Raw genomic sequence first — 19,561 nt, forward strand, 5'->3', positions numbered from 1 at the left:
CACATAGGTACTACAGTAATAGGGTATTGGGCAGGTGGGAGGGGGGAGGGGGGCGGGTATATACATACATAATGAGTGAGATGTGCACCATCTGGGGGATGGTCATGCTGGAAACTCAGACTTGTTGGGGGGGAAGGGCATTTATTGAAACCTCAAAATCTGTACCCCCATAATATGCCAAAATAATAAATAAATAAATAAATAAATAAATAAATAAATAAATAAATAAATAAATAAATAAATAAATAAATAAAAAAGCTGTGTGGAGCCTCAAGGGAGAAGCCAGACAATATAACCCACTTGATTTTTTAAAAAGCTGTTGACAAGGTACTACCAAAAAAAGTTATTAAAAAGAATTGAGTCATCATAGGATTAGATGAATCTTTACTGGAGAAACAAAGACAGTGAAAAAGGTATTACTTTGGCAAGAAAATTATAAACAGGGAAAGTGCTGTACATGGGCTTAACATCTTCATAAATGATGTAGAAGAGGAAATATAGATTAAGTTTTGCAGGAAAAACACTCAGTTTTTCCAGCATATGAAATGCCAAGTCAGTGGGACAACCTATAAGATTTCCAAAACTTCATGAGTTACTATGGGGAAAACATAAAAATAACATCCAGATTGGAACGCCATAGGGTTTCTGTATTTCTCAGGATAAGAGGCCTCAGTTATCATAAAAAGGAGCTTAAAAGTCACCTCTAGGATATCCCATTCACATGTTCCTGCAGCCAAAAAAAGCCAACATTGGCAGAGACCTCGCTCAAAAACAGAAAACATGGTTCTCATCTGATTGAAAACCAGAGTTTGTCTTTACCAGAAATACCACCTGCAGTTCTGGTCTACAACAGCTTAGGCTCTGCAAAAAAGATCTGCCGTCGAATGACAAAAAATGATAACCCTATTTTCACCAGAAAAAGAAGAAAAAAGAAAAAAAATTAGAAACAGAGGAAAACCCAATATAAAAATACAATGATAAAGTGGTACAAGGGACAGCCATATGAAAAAAAAAATTTTTTCAGGATCAGCATTCTTTCAGTCTAGAAAAATGACAGCTACAAGGGACAGCTGCCACACCAGCTCGAGTGCCCACTTGGGTTGCAGAAAGAAATATAAAGCTAAGAAATGAAACAAGCCAAAAAATTCTAACCGCTTTCAAGAATGGAGCAGATCGTTTCGTTAATGACAGACCACTGTGGTTTAGACTGAGGAAAAGATACTTGGAGGATTTAATACACCTTTTTAAAAGTGAAATCATGGAACACCAACCCTAGGCTTCGCTAATAGATCCCCTGATGGCATCACCTAAAAACAGAATAACAGACTGGATCAACTTCACACTTCATAAATGTTCTCACCAACTTCTCATTTTGTCTTTCCCACACTGAGTCTATTTGTGCTCCGCATTATTTTTTGATAGCATATATTCTGTGAACTTAAACATCTTTCTCTTTAGAGCAAGATCTGATTGTCTCTGACACACTTTAATTTACAGTGTAACACCAAATTCATTCATATTGCATAAATATTTAATAATTCCATTTGCAAGAAAGACATTATTCACAAACTACAGATGTAAAATATTATTGTTAAACTGCATTATACCTTCCAGGTTTAGGACAGCTGAGCCAAAAAAGGACTTTAGAGGCTTATGGTAAGTCAAAGTGCATGCTTGTAAATGTGAAGAAAAATGTTTAAGAATGCATCGCAGTTTTCAAATCACAAGTGTAAATACATGAAATTTCAAATAAAATGGGAACTAGAGAAGTGTTCATAAAAACCTATACAATGTAGATTTCTGTATATCAAAGAGAGTGTATAAAGGAATAAAAATTGTCTACATCCAAGTAGATTGTCTATATATCCAACATACAATATATATGTCTGTGCCATTGTTAGTTTTTTTTTGCCATAGAAACACATTTCTTTAAATGTTTAAAACATGGATGTTTCATAAAAACATTCTGAGTCAAACTACATAATCAAATAAATCATTTCATAACAAGATAAAAGTACATCTTGCCATCATTATTAGTTTAATATTATTAAAATATTTTAAGATTATGCCTACAAAAATGCCAACTCATTTGATTATTTTAACTTAGTCAAAACTCAGCCACAGAATGGTGGAGCTCATAAGGAAATGATCTTGATATTCAGAGTAAGAAATGAGGGTGTTTTAATTCTCTCTGGCTCAGAGAAAAAGTGGTCATAGAGAACAGTGTTTTCAAATCATGCTCAGAAGTGAGCAAGAGAAAGAGAAGAAAAAGGGGAAAGGGAGAGAAAAAGTGGGAAGGCAAGGAAAAGAATACAAATGAGCATTCATGTATTCTTAGAATTCAAGGGAAAAAAATAGCTGCAATTCTGACATTCAGATTGTGGTAGATAAAGAAAAAATGTCTTTTAAAGGAGAAGAATAGTTTTATTTTTAAACTGTTAAATCTGAAGTATTCGAGAAATAGGCATTAAGTTATGGTCCTTGTGCCAAACGTATAAAATATATCCCACGCTGATCACAAAAGGTAAATTTTAACAGCTTAAGAAACTTGAAAATTGAGTTTTTCAAAGCAATTTTCAATTTTTTTACGGCTTTGTAAAACAAGAGACTGAAACTAAAAGAGAATGCAGAAACTGTAGTGTACCAAATCTTTGATATACCTGAAATACAGAAAGTTTCAAGGTAATATATTTGCAAATGTTTTGGATTATCTGCCGTATTTACAAACTACAACACCTGCTTTTTATTAATAAATATGTCAAAAGTTAAATTCTATAAAATAGTTTTTGGAAGTTAATTTATATATAGCTGTTTATCTCAGCCTTAACATACTCCAAAGTACGCTGAAATTTATAAAATCCAAAGAATTTTATTATGTTATTGAATTTTTTTTATAATATCTATAGTTGAGGAAGCATACATTATTCCACAAACATGCATAATTACGGAGTAGGAAATACATAATTTGCCTACAAAAATCACCAGGGTTTGATGACTGAAGCAAGGAGTGAATCAGGTCCATTGAGAATTACTAAGAAAAACATAATCAAACATAAATGCCACAGCATACAAAGATCATTTTCCAAATTGGTTCCAGAAACAGCTCCTAGGTAAATTTCCATGAAAAGCTAATTTAATTCAATTAAACAGTGTAGTATGGTTTTCCTCTTCGGAGAGAGTTTAAATATTTTCATTTGCTACAGATGTTAAAGATAAGTATTTAAAGTAATTGATTTAATCTTGAGTGAGATAAGATTCAAAGTTGTTGAATAAGGACTTTTGAATGAAAACAACTTACTGAGAGATGTATTTTATCCACTACAGCAGCATCACTTATGAAGTATACAAAATAAAACTCACAACAACTAGCATGTTTAAAGTCTTTCCATTATTTACTGTCATGTAAATTCCATATTCTTGCTCACAATTACAGGACAAGTGAAAAATATTTAGAGACAAAGTTTGTTCACCCAGATTAGTATATTAGAATCCTACCTCTAACACACAATAAATTAATAAATTAAATTTATTCTGGAATAATTCAGGCTTCCCTGTTTAGCTTTTCCTAGTTAATCTGACATTATATAAATTCATTCACAGTCGCTCGGGATGAGTAAGTAATGCCTCCAAAACAGTCTGGTCATGGATTCTTTTGAGTCCATCTGGCTGTTGGCTAGAACACTGGAATGACTCATAAAAATGAAGCAACCTGAGGTCACCTAATTCCAGGTCTTTTAAACAGAATCGCCAACTGCTTACCAGGTGGTTCCAATTTCCAAGAATACTTAAAATGAGGGAGAAACTCATTCTAGATACACCATTTTATTTTCATATTGTCTCTGGCCATAGAATTCCACAAGGAAGGAAGGAAGCTCTTTTGAAATGTAGATTACCAATCATCTGAAGGCCAGAAATCACTGCGTGTCTTGGACTGAGACTATTATATAAATAAAGTCAAGTGAAAAAGAAAGGAAAGACACAAAACCACATTATATTGAGCTCCCAATTCTGTAAAGGAAAAAAAGACCCAAAATGTTAATAGTGGCTATTTCTGTGTGGTTAAAAAAAAAAAGTGAAGGATTTTATTTTATTTGTTAGAGCTCTGTTTCCCAATTCACTTCAATGAATATGTATTCTTTACAATTAGAAAAAATAACTGTAAATAATTGTAATTATAATAGCTTTTTAGAAAATATACACTGTAAATCTTGTGCCCAATGAGCTGCAGAAGCCCAGTATATACTCGCATGTATAATGGCTCAAAGTCTTTCTTTAGGTAATGAAAGAAAATATTCATTTTTACCTTTGAAAAAAAAAAAAGAATTTAAAAGAAAAAAAAAAAACAGAAACTGGGACCCTACTCTATGATAGGTGTGTTAGGTACAGGAACAAGTCCTGACAATAAGAACAGTCCCTTTCTTTCAGGAGATAATAAACTAATGAAAATTTTGTTTAGTCAATTATTTATATCAAATTTTCCCCCATAATGTGTTCTGAAGATCATGCAGGGAAAAATACAAGTCCCATGGTCAAATACCCCTTTTGGGTACTGTCCCAATGCACATTATCATAACAAAAGCTCAGAAAGGTTTGCAATTTAAAAAATACCAGCAATTCTCAGATTTTGTTGATCATTTACTCATTTATCAAACACTTCTGCAGTGTTTACTATGTAACTGTCATTGTTCTAAACACTTGTAAGAATATTCCCTACACAGTCAATACTATTATTGTCATTCCTATTTTACAGAAGATGGAACAGAAACAGAAGGTTCAGTAACTTGCCTGAGGTCTTACAGCTGGGAAGTGACAGAGCCAAGATTGGAACCTAGACAGTCAACTCTAGAGTTGTCACAGTTAACCACTAGGCAATGCTGCCATCCATGAGCTTGCTCTTGGACAGCACACCTAGCATTCCATTAAACCACCACCCTATGGAACATTGTGGGAAAGCAAATGCAATCGAGTAAAACATACTGTGTTATATGGAAATTGCTTATCTGGATTAGTCAAATAGCTCACATTATCTCAAAACCCAATTTTTCATTTAATATAATAAAGCACACATAACTAGCAATGGTGTTAGCCCTTGAAAAATTCCAGAATGCAAGAATTAAACAAGAGAAGTTTGATTATTTTCCCTCTCTGTTGTCATTTAATTTTATTATACATCATAATTCAAAGCAGTTTTGATAAGATAAAGAAAATCTGTATGGCTTTGGCAATTTCTATACTCTCTGTAGTCTCCTAATTTCCAGAGGTTATTTGTGTGGCAACATCATTGGCTCAAGTTTCTTCTTCATGCTTATCAAACTTTTTAGAAACCCTAATAAATACAACGAGCAAGGAGAGGAGGAACCTTGTGACCTTTAACTATCAGATTATACATTAAATATGTTTCAAAATGCATGTATTGACATAGAATGGTGTTACCAACCCCTAGTTAAATAAAAAAATGCAAGTTACAAAATAATATATATGATCTTTTTGTTTAAAAATACCTAATAATGCACAAGAAAATTCTTAAGGCATATATATCAAACTATTAATTTTAGGCAATGGTATAAAGCAATTTATTTTCTTAAGGTTTATCTGCAATTTCTAATTGTCCTGCCAAGAAGATTTATTGTCTGTGTCACTGAGAATAGCTTTTAACATTCACGTATTAAAAGCCTGCATAATCCATACAGGTTAACGAGAGCCACTTAGACATGCCCTGCCTTTCAGTTGCTCAAGCAAATGATAGTTCCTCCTGTTACTCTCTACCACTGTAGCCTGTTTATTTCCTTTATGGCCCCAATCACAAACCTGATTTGTAAATATTATGTTTCATTGTTTATTTCCTGCTCCCTCCCCAATCCTCATTCCAAACAGGGGCAAACATCAGCCTTTTTGTATTCACAATATCCTAGCTAGCACAGTGCCTGGCCCTACACAATGACTCTATAAAAATGCACTGCATTCAGGAGTGAATAAAAAAGTGAATGAAACAAAGTACACATGGAGAAGGTATGCAGACGACCAAGTAACTAGATTAAACCAATACACTGATCGACAGTACAGTGTTTCTATACTCAAAACTGAGGTTTATGAGCCATTGTTGCATGGACAACAGCATTTAATTTGGGGTGGACATCAGATGTCCAACAGAGGTAAGAAAGCCCAACTGCTCCTATCAAGCCAAGAAAAATCTAGAAAGGAAGTGGATTTCAGAAGCTGAATCAACAGAAAAAGGGACCTCAACTGACACAGCTCCTGTAAGTGGTGAGGGTTTACTTATAAACAGACAATTTAATGAGCTGTAGGCAGGGGTTTAAAAGAACCCCAAGATTAGTGCAGTGAATTAAGGTTAGGAAAAGCAGGGAAGTTATCCCACAGATTACTGGAATCTGGAAGGGGAGGATTATATAGAAAGGACTACCTAGAGAGAAGCAGAGATGTTCAGTGCAGGCAGCCAGATTGTTCTAGAAGGGAAGCAGCAGAGGGAATAAACACCCTCACTCTCCACCTTCCCTCCACTCTCCTGCTGGGACCCACCCCAGCCCTCAATGAACTATGTTCAATGAACTATGTTCTAGAAGCCAAAGCGCTTCATCCAGGGTACAGAGCATGAGCTAGAAGGGTTGAGCGTGGTTCTCGAGAGGCAAACAGAAGCTATCTGTCGTAGAAGTCAACAGGAGTAAGGCACAGAGTTTTGGCATCCTGGGGAAAGAGACCCAGAGAGAATGTTCAGATACAGAAAAGCCTCTTGACACGTTTAAAAGGATCAAATGAAACAGTGGAAGAAAACTGCTAAATAAGTAAAAATAATAATAATAATAATAATGTGATGCCACATCGTTTGCAATCCCAATTGAGCATTGCACTATCTTCTAGACAAGGGGAAGGATTTTAGGATAATCTCCCATTATATGGATCTCTTATGGCTAAATGTGTATTGGACAACAGCAGAATAGTAGCTTGTTTAAGAAAAAAAAAACCTGGTGATAATTTAGTACCTTTTATAGAGGGCTGTAAAGTGCTTCTATCAAGAGATTAATTTAGACAAAGCCACCGTCATTACAGACATCCCTGGAATCATTTCAGATTTGTAAATCATCAAATTAACTAATGACAGATCTGTCTGTACTTGTTTAAGTCTGTATCTATCTAACTGCTATAAAAATGACTAAAATGTTTATCTCAAGACAGCCAGGCAAGAAATGTTATAAAAAGCTACATTGGATTGTATCTTTTTTTTTTTTTCCTTTAGCCAGTAAGTAAGTACAATATCCAGAAAAATCATTTCCAAACTTGCTACTTAATAGCTTCTAAAGCTGAAGCCGGGGGCAGCCATACACTTGTTGAAAGATAGAAAAAATAACATCAGCTGGATCAAATCCACTCGTCTCTAAGACAGTGCACCCAACAGCAAACACTCAAGCGACTACTGACTGCCAACGATGTATGTCCCAGCACTTTGCAAGGAGCTGGGACACAACATGTGAGACCCAGATTAATGACACGGGCTTTATACAGTGAAGTCCCTTACTGCAAAGCATCCAAAGTTTTCAAAGCTGAGGGGTAGAGGAAAATGACACTCAAACCTGATGAGAGGAATTCTGTCTTGTTCCCTTTCCTATGTACCCACAGACCAGGTGTCCTCAAACTGTGGCCCACAGAGGACATTTATCCAGCCCACTGGGTGTTTTTGCCACCGCTGCCTGTCCTGCTTAGCAGCCGACTGGTCCTGGGCCCACAGTGCACATGTATGGAATGTGCCCGCACTCTCCAATGGCCCTCCAACGGTCTGAGGGACAGTGACCTGTTTAAAAAGTTTGAGGACTCCTGCCATAGACTTTAACTAAAATGAAGGGACAACTGGTTCAAGCATGTGTTCCAGTCTTCTTTTCAGGAAGAACAGGACTACACCCTGTGGAGTCCAGGTATCATCCTAAAAACTACACACAACGCCTCCCAGAATGTACTCCAGGGTCCCACAGGCAAGACCCCTGCAGCCCATGAGATATTTGAAGGAAGGTAAAGAAACCTGGGAACTGGGAGAAAGTGCTGGAGTCTGAAATTTCAAAGTCTAAGCAACTGCTGAACCAGTGAATTGCCAGCAATGTAGATCAAGGCAGAAAAGAAAAGAAAAAAGATGATTCAACTCAATGATTCTCCCATTCCATGCTAAGAACAATGCCTGATCAATCTCTCCAGGTTCCACCCTTGGCCAAGCCACCAAACCTCAGCTACATCATTTCTGTCACCTCCCACGTCGTCTTGCTCCAGACACTATTGCTCACGCCACAGACAGTCATGCTAAGTCATATTTATTCACTCTCTTTAAAATCCTCCCAGCTGTTCCAATAGAATGTACTTTGACTCAAATGTACACTTTACACCATGGGCCTGGCCAGCTCTCTGGCCCCATTCCTACCATTTCCCCTCATTTTCTAAGTCCAGCAGCCCGGCCAGTGGGTGCCCAGTTCCTTCTGCCAAAAGTTCTTCCAGATCATCATGGGGCTGGCTCTTTCTTGTTATTCGGGAATGTTCTTAGACAGGCCTTCCTCGACCACCTCATATAAAGTAGCCCGGTCACTCGCTGTCATAGCATCCTGTCTTCTTTTCCTAATGGCATTTTTCCCTACTAGAAATGATCGTATTTGTATGTTTGCTTACAGTGCATTGTGTTTTCGCTCTCCAGAATTTAAGTTCAGTGACAGGGAGGACCTCGTGTGTATTATGGAGACAGTGTCGCTACAGAGTGTAACAGTGCCGGGCAAAGAATAGGCACTCAAACGTTTAAGTAAAAAATCAATGTAATTAGGATACTGGTAGGTAAGTGGATTCCCTAAAAATCATAAAAACAAATTGTCTGTTGTAAATTATGTTTCATCCTTTCTTATACTGTAGCAGATGAGGTTAAAAAGTGCTCAGAAGTCACCAATCAAAATGTCTTTCTTCTCCACTCCTAAATCTTCATTTATTTTTCTCTCTGCCCTCTATCCCTAAAAAAAGTTTTATTTTCCCTCAATTTAGATAAGTCAACGTAAATGACGTTTTAATCTACATTTCTAGCCTAGCCTCTCCCCTTCCTTTCTTTGAATTCTGGCCTATTAATCTCACCATCACCTCAAATTTCCACCATCACCTCAAATTCTGCATATGGAAACCTCAAATAAGTATATCTCATCTCTCTCAGGCAAAATCAGTTTCTCCTTCCGCCCTTAATAAATTTACCAACCATCCTCCAATACCTAGGTTTAAAAGCTAGAAATGATCTTACTTATGAAATTCAAGAATTGGAAGAGAGATTGGAGAACAACAAGGAAAATGGTCTTCAAATTTTTCCAAAGCTGTGTTACTCTTTTTGCAAACTCCAGTTTTCAGGGAAGTCTGATATGTAAAACAGATGAATCTGCAGTTGTGCTGGGAGTTGAGCTGGTGGTCTCTGAAGAAAAACTTCAAAAAGACCCACTCATCTGGTCCAAACTTCCTTTCTCTTCTCCCCACCCCCTTCAACACACATACAGAAAGCGTAGGAGAAAATACAAGCTTCAGAAAGCTTAAATCTTCTTTGCAGGTAGAATTGTTATGCCCAAGAGATACAGTTAACACCCAGAACAATGCCTAGCACATAAAAGCAAAAGGAGTCAATGTTCTGAAAAGATAAACATTACCTCTATGCATATGCAACGCAAATGATTATCAGTTACTGCAAAGTGATAGATTGCATGCATGCCTTTTAGGGTTGATATGAAAAGAAATCTGCAGCGTATAGATTATAATTGCTAGCTTCTAATTACAAACGTTATTTGCCCAATTCTAGTAAAAGAAGGCAAACATGATTCGAAGGAAAAGAACTGTGGCACTACAAGAAAAAAAAAAAAAGCACAAGGTCTCAATTCTATAGCCAGCATGGCCTATTTCTGGGCATGGTCATCAAACTCTTTGGGCTTCATTCATCCTTTTCAACTTTACTATGAATGTGTGTCATGAAATGCTAAGACTCTTTCATTCCTAAGTCTATGATGTGCTATTATACTGTGCTAAAGTATTTTTCTTGAGCTACTGCATCTATAAAGAATCAGTATCTCAAGTTACGAAACAAATTGGAAAGAATCAATCATTCTTCAAGTATTCCTTGAGTATCGATCATATATGCCAGGTACTGTGCTAGGCAGCTGAAATTCAAAGGAAGAGAAAAAAGGAACACTGTCTCATGTCAATGAGATACAGCCCAGTGTGGAAGGATCCAGCAAATAATTATACAGCACAGAGTTGAGCAATGAGAAAGGTGCACCCAAAAACCTGCAAGGCAGAGGTCAGAGGCTTATGAAAATCAGGAAGGGTGTTGCTAGTTCAGAGTAGGTGACAACTAACTTTAGCTCAGGATGAAGAATATGAGTTGAATCCTCAGGAACAGTTGGGCTGTGGGGGTGCTTCTACAGTACCAAACAACAACCACATTTTAAATTGCCTTCTACTTTTCAACAAATAATAATAAAATTAGCCTTGACTGTAATAAAAATACTTTATCAGGCTGTGTCACACAGTTTTCAAAGTTTATGGGCAAAAACTTCAGTCAATTTCCTTTTAATAAATATCATTTAACGACTGGAACATTCTGAGAGACATATACGAACAGGCCAGGAGTAGTGGTAGCACGTCGTCACTCAGGGACAATAATCTAACAAGGAATTTCAGACAACCCTGCCTAGACTAAGTGGGCAGCACCTGGCAGGCAAGGTGGCAAAGCCCCTATAAATAGTGATGATTCACTAACATGACATAAATCAAGATTTTAACTCACCAAAAACTAACATTTTGATTTAAAATCACAAATCAGTGCCATTAAAATTCAGCAGCAGCCCGCAGCACACTGAGTAATGAGATCATATCAACTTATATCATGTAACCCAAAGGAAAAGGCGGTTTTGTAAATGGTAATTCAGATTGGACAAATAACACACTGTATCAAGTTTTGTAGCCTTGGGCCACATTTTGCCAAAAACAAAAGTACATTATGTATGCCTGAAGAAAGCAGTGAAAAATCAGAGCAATTAATTTCCCAGCTATGTTTCCCATAAAAAGCCACCACTACTATGATTTGTTTACAACACACAAACTTTTTTTTTTGCATCACACAATGATCTAAGTGTGTAATAACTCGTATATTTCATTAAGATGTAATATCCTTCCAAACATCCCTATAATGAAAGTTTTCCAAAGGAATTATTGATCCCTGGAATGTCTCATGTTTTCAAATTACTGACAAATCCTTTAATATTTTCTTTGCGTTAGAAATAATTCTCCTTGATCACTGGAGTGTAAAGAAATATAAAACTACAAAGACTGAATGGATATTTGGCTAAACACAAATGTCCCGGTTAGTAAGGGACATTTCCCGTAACTTTCCAGAAATGATAATTAGGAAAATTGTCACTGGAATCCTAAAAAATATATGTAAGAAAACGGAGATTAGTTGGCATCGATTTAGCAGAGCAAGAGTTGCCATCAGATGCTTTTTCAAAGACTTTTCAGCTGACCCTCCTCATTGCCAATGGGGCCTTTTGTGTTTCTTTCTAGAATTCAGGAAGCTTCTCTGAGGTGGCTCTGCTTCACTCAAGACAGGTTTGCTACATTCTCTTTCAATGCTAGAAGCAATTAGCCAAACTCTCCTCTCCTGTTTTTCTCCCACTGGCACCTTTGTGCCTGCTCAAAGTCACTGTCCTCACCTTAGTGGAAAGGTGACAAGAAAAGAGCTGTCCCCACTATCCCAAGAAAACTACAGCCTTCCCATTCAGAACACACACGCTGGACCCAGCACCCAGCTGCAGGGCGCGCAGCTCTGAATCCGGAGTAAGACACCCACCGCACAGGACAGCTTCCGGAGAATCTTCTCGAACGTCTGGAATCCTGACACCAGAAAGGACAGACAGAAAGGTGGAGCCTGGACAGAAACGGGGACGAGCAGAGAGATGGGTGCAGAGGCTGAGAGCCGGGGAAGAGGGAAGCGGGCGAGACGAGGAGCTGAAAGTCTCTCTAGATAAGGGACAGGCCAAAGCAGAGCGGGACGGAGACGGGGGTGGCGCAGACAGGGACAGAGCGACAAGTTGGGAGAGGAGACAGAGGGAAGGAAAGACAGAGGAGTGGGGAGAGGGAAAAGGAGAAATGATGGGAGATGAGAACAGGGGAAGAACTGGGACAGAGAGAGAGGGAGGGAGGGACAGAACTTGGGGGCGCTGGACAAGCAAGGGACAAAAAAGGGGCGACACAAGCTGCGAGTGGAGCCAGGTCCGGGCGCCGGGACCCCCTCGCGCACTGTCTCCCCGCCGGGGCCTGGGTGTCCGAGGCAGGTGGCCGGCCCCGAGGCGGGTGCCTGGGGGTCCCGCCCGGTCCCCGCCCTCCCAATTCCCGGACTCCGCGCCCGCCCGCCCGCGCGTCCCTTCTCCGCGCGCAGGTCCCGGCCCCCGCCCGGCGCGTCCCCTGCCCGGCTCCGGGGAGCACGTGTCCCGCCCGCCGCCGCCCCCAAGTCCCCGCCGGCGCGCACGAGGCCGCGGGGTCCCCACACTGCCGCCCGCGCACAAAGCGGCGGCCGCCACCGCCTGACCGTCCCCCGCGTCCCCTCCCGTGCCCCGCGCGCCGCGTCCCGCCCGGAGCGACCGCGCTGCGCCGCCCCCTTGCGCGGCGGGGACCGGGGGAACGGGGCCACCACGCGTGGGGACCGGGATGGAGGGGAGAACGGGGCCACCGCGCGCGGGGACCGGGATGGGGGGCAGAACGGGGCCACTGCGCGCGGGGACCGGGGAGAACGGGACCACCGCAGGGGGGACCGGGGAGGACGGGGCCACCGCGCACGGTGACCGGGAGGGACAGGGGGACCGGGAGGGACGGGGCCACCGCGCATGGTGACCAGGAGGGACAGGGGGGACCGGGAGGGACGGGGCCACCGCGCACGGTGACCAGGAGGGACGGGGGGACCGGGAGGGACGGAGCCACCGCGACCTCCCCCCCGCGCGCCTTACCGGCCGCTGCGCTCCGGTCCTCGGCGCCGCCGTCCCCGCCGTCCCCGCACCGCCACCGCCCGGGCCCCGCCGCGCCGTCAACTTCTTGGCCGCCGCGGCCGCCCCACCGCCGCCGCAGCCGCGGGACTTTTTTTTTTTTTTTTCCCTCTTGCTCCTCGGCCGCCTCTGGAATTTTTTTCACTCGCCCTCTCCAGCTCCCACTAGTGACGGCTCGCTGCGAGCCTGCGCCCGGCCACCGCGCCACCGCCGCGCAGCCCCGCGCCCCGCGACCTCGCGCCCAGGCTCGGAGCAGCCCTGGCTGCAGCCCCAGGTGCCTGCGTCCTCGCTCGGGTTCAGGAAGAGGGTTCTAGAAAACCTCTCGGCGCTCAGGAACAAAGACTCATGGCATCGCTGCGCCTGGAGAGCTGCAAGGGCCCCTCAGGAGTGACACGCCGCCGCCGTGCACTTGAACTTCACGGGGCCACGGGCACCTCGTAAAAGCTGGGCACCTCCAAGTACGCCTGCAGGTGGGGGGGGGGTTAGGAGCTTTGAGACACCCACTTAAGCCTCCAAGTAAAATGAAATATTTCCTTTCTGCAGATATTTTGAAACTGTTCAACAAAAGCTAACAGCAGCAAAAAAAAAAAAAAAAAAAAAACCAGAAAACCTTTTCCATTTGCATTTGATGGAATTTTACAATGAGTGGTGTTTATTTTGGAAACCAAAACAAAACATATTTAACGTCTTTACTTTGTGGTCTCCTTGCTAAGTCTTGAAAGTGTTGAAACACTTTCCAAGGAGGTAAAGATGAAGAAAGCCAGTTCACACTCTTGCAGATTGGGGGAGAATTGTTAATCTCTTGTTAAAATTAGCTATTTTGCCAACTCCATTGCCCACGGGGATTCCTCGTGACTTCCAAATATTCTTCTCCGTCCCAGTGCCTTTCAGCTGCCCACCCTTTAGCATTACTTTATCCTTTTGTAAAAATTTTTTTCTTCTTCCAAATACGTTGATACACCTTCTCTTGCTACCATTTAATAAGTGTGTGATTGAAGTAATTTCTTAACATAATTTCACTCTAGCTTTCTTCCAATTTTCTTCAAATCTATTTCTATTGCTTGTTCAATTCTAGCCTACAGTTTTCTTTCAACTCCTTCCTTTTTTAAAACTATTTCTATTAAATCTTTTTAAGTTGAACATTAAATATGTCTTTTGCACTTATCAATAAAACCAATTCAGCTGTGTATAGATTTATTTGATGCATCTCCGACTTAGGATCAGGTGACGCTCCCAAAATTTATCGATGAGTGTATGAAATGTGGACACATTTTTCCCATAAAAGCAAGTTAGGGTCACCACAAAAGTCAATTTTCCCCCTAATAGATTGTGGTTCTTGATACCAGGATGAAAGATGTTCAGTAGAAAATTTTCAAAACAGGTGACATTAGTCATTGGCATCATGTCACCTCCCTTTTTCCACTGTTGTTCTAGTCCCACGTGCCAGTCCTCATTGCCCCAAGAATTCTAAGGTAGACTCTAGCCATTTCACCCTCACCCCAAGACCTTCCTGATATCATTCTCACCCATTCCCCTTTACATATGCCCCTTCTTTAAAAACTGTAAAGGAACTGGGCACCTAAATTACCTTGCTCCTGGCCTTCTATCAGATTTTTCATCACCTCCATCCTCTGCCATTAACTGGGTTTAAATCGGATTGAATTGATCTGATTGATTGATCTGATTCTGCTGTGTGAATTCCTAATAACTTTTGACAGCTGTATATTCTCCTTCTGAATTGCAGTCGCAGTGAAATAAATCAGACATTACAGGGGACAGTTTGGGAGCTGGGAGTGCAGAATCAGCCGTATCTTTTCAGAAGTTGCACTGAGGATTAGTTTTCCTTGGCTTAACTCCATTTAGCAAATATCCTTCAGAGAATCTGCTAGATCTAAGACCCTGATCCAGGGAATACAGGCATCTGGGGGTAGAGAAGACACAGACTTCACGTCAATTAACTTACAGACAAGGTAAAGGGGTCCTCAAACTGTGGCCCACCTGGGACATTTATCTGGCCCGCCAAGTGTTTTTGCCACCGCTGCCTGTCCTGCTTAGCAGCCAAACTCTTCCCGGGCCCACAATGCCCATGTGTGAAATATGCCCCACACTCTCCAATGGTTTAAGGGACAGTGAACTGGCCCCCTGTTTAAAATGTTTGAGGACCCCTAGCACAAGGAGATAGATTTAAAAAAAAAAAATAAAACAATTGTAAGAAGAAAAAAAAAAAAACATTGTAAGATATAAAAGAAAATCCAAGCCAGAAAAGATATTTCAGTAGATCTTAAAAAAAAAAAAATATAGAAAGAAAAGCACTCAGGGTAGAGGGGAGAACAGAGTAGGAAAGACTTCCTAAAATACACCATGTTTGAGGTGGATTTTTAGAAGGTGCCATTTCAGTTAAGCAACAGAAATGGGGAGTTTGGGGGAAAAGCCACTCAACAATCAACATTTTTTTGAGTGCCTGTAAACATACCAAGCGCTGGTATTTGAGATTCAAATGCTGTCCATTCCTTCTTGAAACTCACAGGAGAAGAAACAAGATGTACTTTTTAAAAAATGAGAACATTCTGTAAGAAGTATATTCATGCATGAACCCAAAACTGTTGGAGCACAGAAATATGAATTATTCTGCCTGGGAATGTCACAGAAAACTTCATAGAGTGGTCACAGCTTATACAGGTCCTGAAGGATTTTTAGAGACCAAAGAGGGGTTAGAAAGAGAACATTCTAGGCAAAGGAAACAGTATGTAAAAGCATAGCGTGTTTAGGGAATAGCTGGTATCTCAATGCTGCTACCCAAGTGATGAGAAGATAGAGCAGATAAATCTCTTAGCTTGAGCAGGGTTCAGAAATGACCTTGTTGGACATACTAAGTAAATCGATTTTTTTCTTATTAGGGGAGGGGGAAGCATTGGAGATTTTTAAGCCAGGTACTGAAATGGTGGGTTGAGATTTTCACAAATCACGTAGCGGTACCTTGAGAGGGAGAAATGGAAGCACAAAACTAATTAAGAGTCTGTTGAGTACAGAATAAAGATCTGAGCCAAGGCAATGGTATGGCCACCAGGGTCACCAGCAGACTTGAAAGACACTTCGAATAGAGGGAGCTGTAGACTGGGATTGTGGTGCTTTCATGGATATCCTACTCCCACCCTTCTCTCAAAACTATAAAGGAGCTGATCACCATTAATGTTTTATCATAAATCAAGGCATACTATATTAAGGAATATTCTAGAACTTGTACCTTTTTACATTTTTTTTTTTTTTCTTTTAGAGACAAGGTCTCACTCTCTCACCAGGCTGGAGTGAAATAGTGGGATCGTAGCTCACTGCAGCCTCCAACTCCCAGGCTCAAGTGATCCTCCCACCACAGCCTCCTGTGTAGCTAGTCCCACAGGCAGGCAGGCCCAACTAATTCTTCATTTTTTTGTGAGATGGGTTCTCACAATGCTGCTCAGGCTGATCTTGAACTCCTGGCCCCTTGAACTCCCATCTTGGCCTCCCAAAGTGCTAGGACTACAGGTCTGAGCCACCAAACCCAGTCTCGAACTTGTACTTTTAAACTATTTCTGATTCTGGATCTAAAAAGCTCTCTCTCTTTTGAGGTATGGTATTTCAAGAAGCAGGTGAAAAATATTGTAACAGAAAGAAAAGATCTTTAAGGAAGAGATCTTTTTCTTGCCCTTCCATTCATAATACTATGGTTATCTTATCAACCACTGCTATGAATTGACTCTACATATACAAAATAGGTGGTTAAACCTCTCAACAACTAGAGTATTTAAATCCTTGCTTCTTAATATAAGAATGTATAACTATTGGTGAAATGTGTAGCTTCTATAATAAAACCCAAATTTATGGAGTAACTACCAAGATCCAGCCATACTACTAAGCAGTTCAAGTTTATTATCATACTGAGGCCTCATAATAAGTATTATTTTATTTCCATTTTGCAAATGAGGAAAGCAAGGTACAGAGAAGTTAGATAACATTCCCAAGGCCATGCTAGAAATTGCAAGAGGCACGTTTTGAATCCAGGTAGTCTAGCTGCAGCACCTGAGTCCTTTTTTTTTTCCCAGCAGTGGTATACTGGTAAATGTTTAATAAGTGACTCAAAAAAAAAATAATAATAATCTGAAGCATTTGCATGGCATATGTACTTGCACCATGGTTAATTTCAGGTTCCCAGGGGTATTCTCTGAAGCCTGAGCTGAGAGGAGAGATGCATGCAGTTGGTTCTTGAGCCAGCACAAACCAGCTGCATCTGACCACTAGTTAGGTGCCAACGTTACCACGCCCCAATTAAATGAGTTTACAAGGCTGAAGAATCTGGCGCTGGCAGGTCTTCAGTGATATCAGCTGTTCCTTCCCTCCCGGAAAAAAAATGCATGAGCAATAATTGAACCAACACTCAAGCAACAAATCAATCTTGAGCAGTGCGCCAGACTGATCCTCTAACAGTGAGAATATGTTTAAGTACCCAATGAACAGATGCTAAACAAAAACATACCTAAAGATCTCTTCAATCGAAGATAATACATGAGCTTGATCCTAGAACCTATGGGCAAGCAGGGTACTTGAGTCCTCAGATTTTGTTAAACACTTTTCTGAGGTTCATGAGAGCTGGCAGCCAGGGACCAGAAGCTGGTGATGCCAGGGACGTGGGAAGCAATGGGGTCTGTGGCTTTTAAAATTTCCCTCTCGTGGTCAGTGCTTAACCCCTGGCTGGGCCCTCTGCCTAGCTATGAGCCGCTTGGGGACACTTTTCCCTGTCTTTCTGCTTCCCCCTGGTGTTTTATTTACACAGACACTTTTGCTAGCTAGATCTGCAAAAATCAAACTGTGATTTTTGCATGTTGTGTAGCAGATTAAATCATAAGGTAGCAAGAATCCCACCACAAGAATTTAGAGGAGGTAGAGATGGAATATTCCAGAAGGGGTTTATTGCCATCTGGGTAGAAAGACAGACTGAAAAAAAATCTTTAAGACCCCTTTCTGTTTTATGATTCTGTATTTAACACAGTATGAAGAACTTTAAATATTAACACAAATAAATATAAACAATCATATGATTTATAAAAATATTGACATTAATGTTAGTCATAGTATGATATTAATTAACTTTAATAAATATTAACATAAAGTAATATATTGCTGATAAATCACTGATGCATAATATTTCTGTGCTGGTTTTTCTTTTGGTTTCATTTCATACTTCAAAACTGCTGGTCTTTTTATTTGATTTTATATAAAACTGTGATTATATATGGGAAGAAATAACAGATTATAGTTCTAAAACAAATTAAATTTGTCTATTATATAAGTTAAAGAAAAATAGAATTCCTCAATTGAAACAGAAACAAGCCATATACCACACACAAAAAAAACTGAAGTATTTAATAGATAAGGTATGGTATTGTTTTTTTAAAAAATATATATGAAGTAGAAATGTTCCAATGATTTTACTTTCTTTTGCTGTCAACATCGTTACAATTTTTCTTAATAAAAGCAGATAACAATATCCACATATTTATATGCTGCCCAATCATGCTGAACTTGATATAAATTAATCACTTTGAAATCACATTTGAATACAATGTCATTTCAATATCATCCTTTTTTGAATTGTTTAAAGTTTCGAAAACTAGATCAACCTTCCCTTCTGAACCATCCTGATCCATCCACTTACATAATCCCTAAAACTGGAAATTTAGGAAAAAATTATGTAACACAACTCACAAAAATAATTCTTACATCTATTTCTTTAGAATCTCATGTTCCTGATGACTTCTCCCTTCTAAAATGATTTGCCAACCTTGGAACTTCTCAGTGTTTTCCCTGACTCACAGTATATTTACAGTGTCTGCCTCAGGAAGAAATATAAAGTTAGGTAACAAAAATACATGAAGAACAATTTTCTCATTAAGCTACCTGAAAAGGATGAGTTTACTAAAAACCTCTTAACTAAAAATCTGGTCTTTCTATCCTATTTTTCTTAAACTAATTGAACTGTTTTAAAGTGAGTAGGAGAAAGAAATTCAACTTCTGTTCCATAATTTCAGAGACTGTGCCTAATATAAATTGATAAATCTTTTAAGACGATGTTAATGTCAGAAATAATTTTGAATATAACCCACATTAACTATGAGAAGACATTTATGAATTCCCTGTTGATTTCTAATTATAAGACTATAATATGCATGGAAATGATACACTCTGAAGATATTCACACTACAACATTGAAAGCTATGCACATTTCCATACTGCAAAATCACCCAAGTGACAAGGTCCCAAGTATACTGCAGGTTGAAGCCCCAGCTCTCCTTGACAAGACTCAAAACCTGGAAGTTTCATGCTACTACTAATGGAAAGCAAAATGACAGAATTAAAGTCCAAGAACAAAAGAAAAAAAAAAGAGAAAACAAGTTCTCTAAATCCTCTTAACAACAACAAAAAGTAACAGGAATGAAAGAGAGAAAGATCAAGGAAGAAATTACGTTCTAAATGACATCTCT

The 19,561-nt window shown here is 39.9% G+C and overlaps 1 protein-coding gene across 1 annotated transcript in view; it reads right to left on the reverse strand.

Moving 5' to 3' along the window:
- The window catches only part of BMPR1B (bone morphogenetic protein receptor type 1B), a 353,247-nt gene extending 339,719 nt beyond the window's left edge, over positions 1-13,528 (reverse strand). The window contains exon 1 of the mRNA XM_075998762.1: positions 13,011-13,528. The gene's annotated coding sequence lies outside the window, so the exon portion shown is untranslated. The remainder of the gene's footprint in view (positions 1-13,010) is intronic.
- Positions 13,529-19,561: the final 6,033 nt, after the last annotated feature.

This window comes from Microcebus murinus, chromosome 29 (genome assembly GCF_040939455.1).
Source record: "Microcebus murinus isolate Inina chromosome 29, M.murinus_Inina_mat1.0, whole genome shotgun sequence".
Lineage (NCBI taxonomy): Eukaryota > Metazoa > Chordata > Mammalia > Primates > Cheirogaleidae > Microcebus > Microcebus murinus.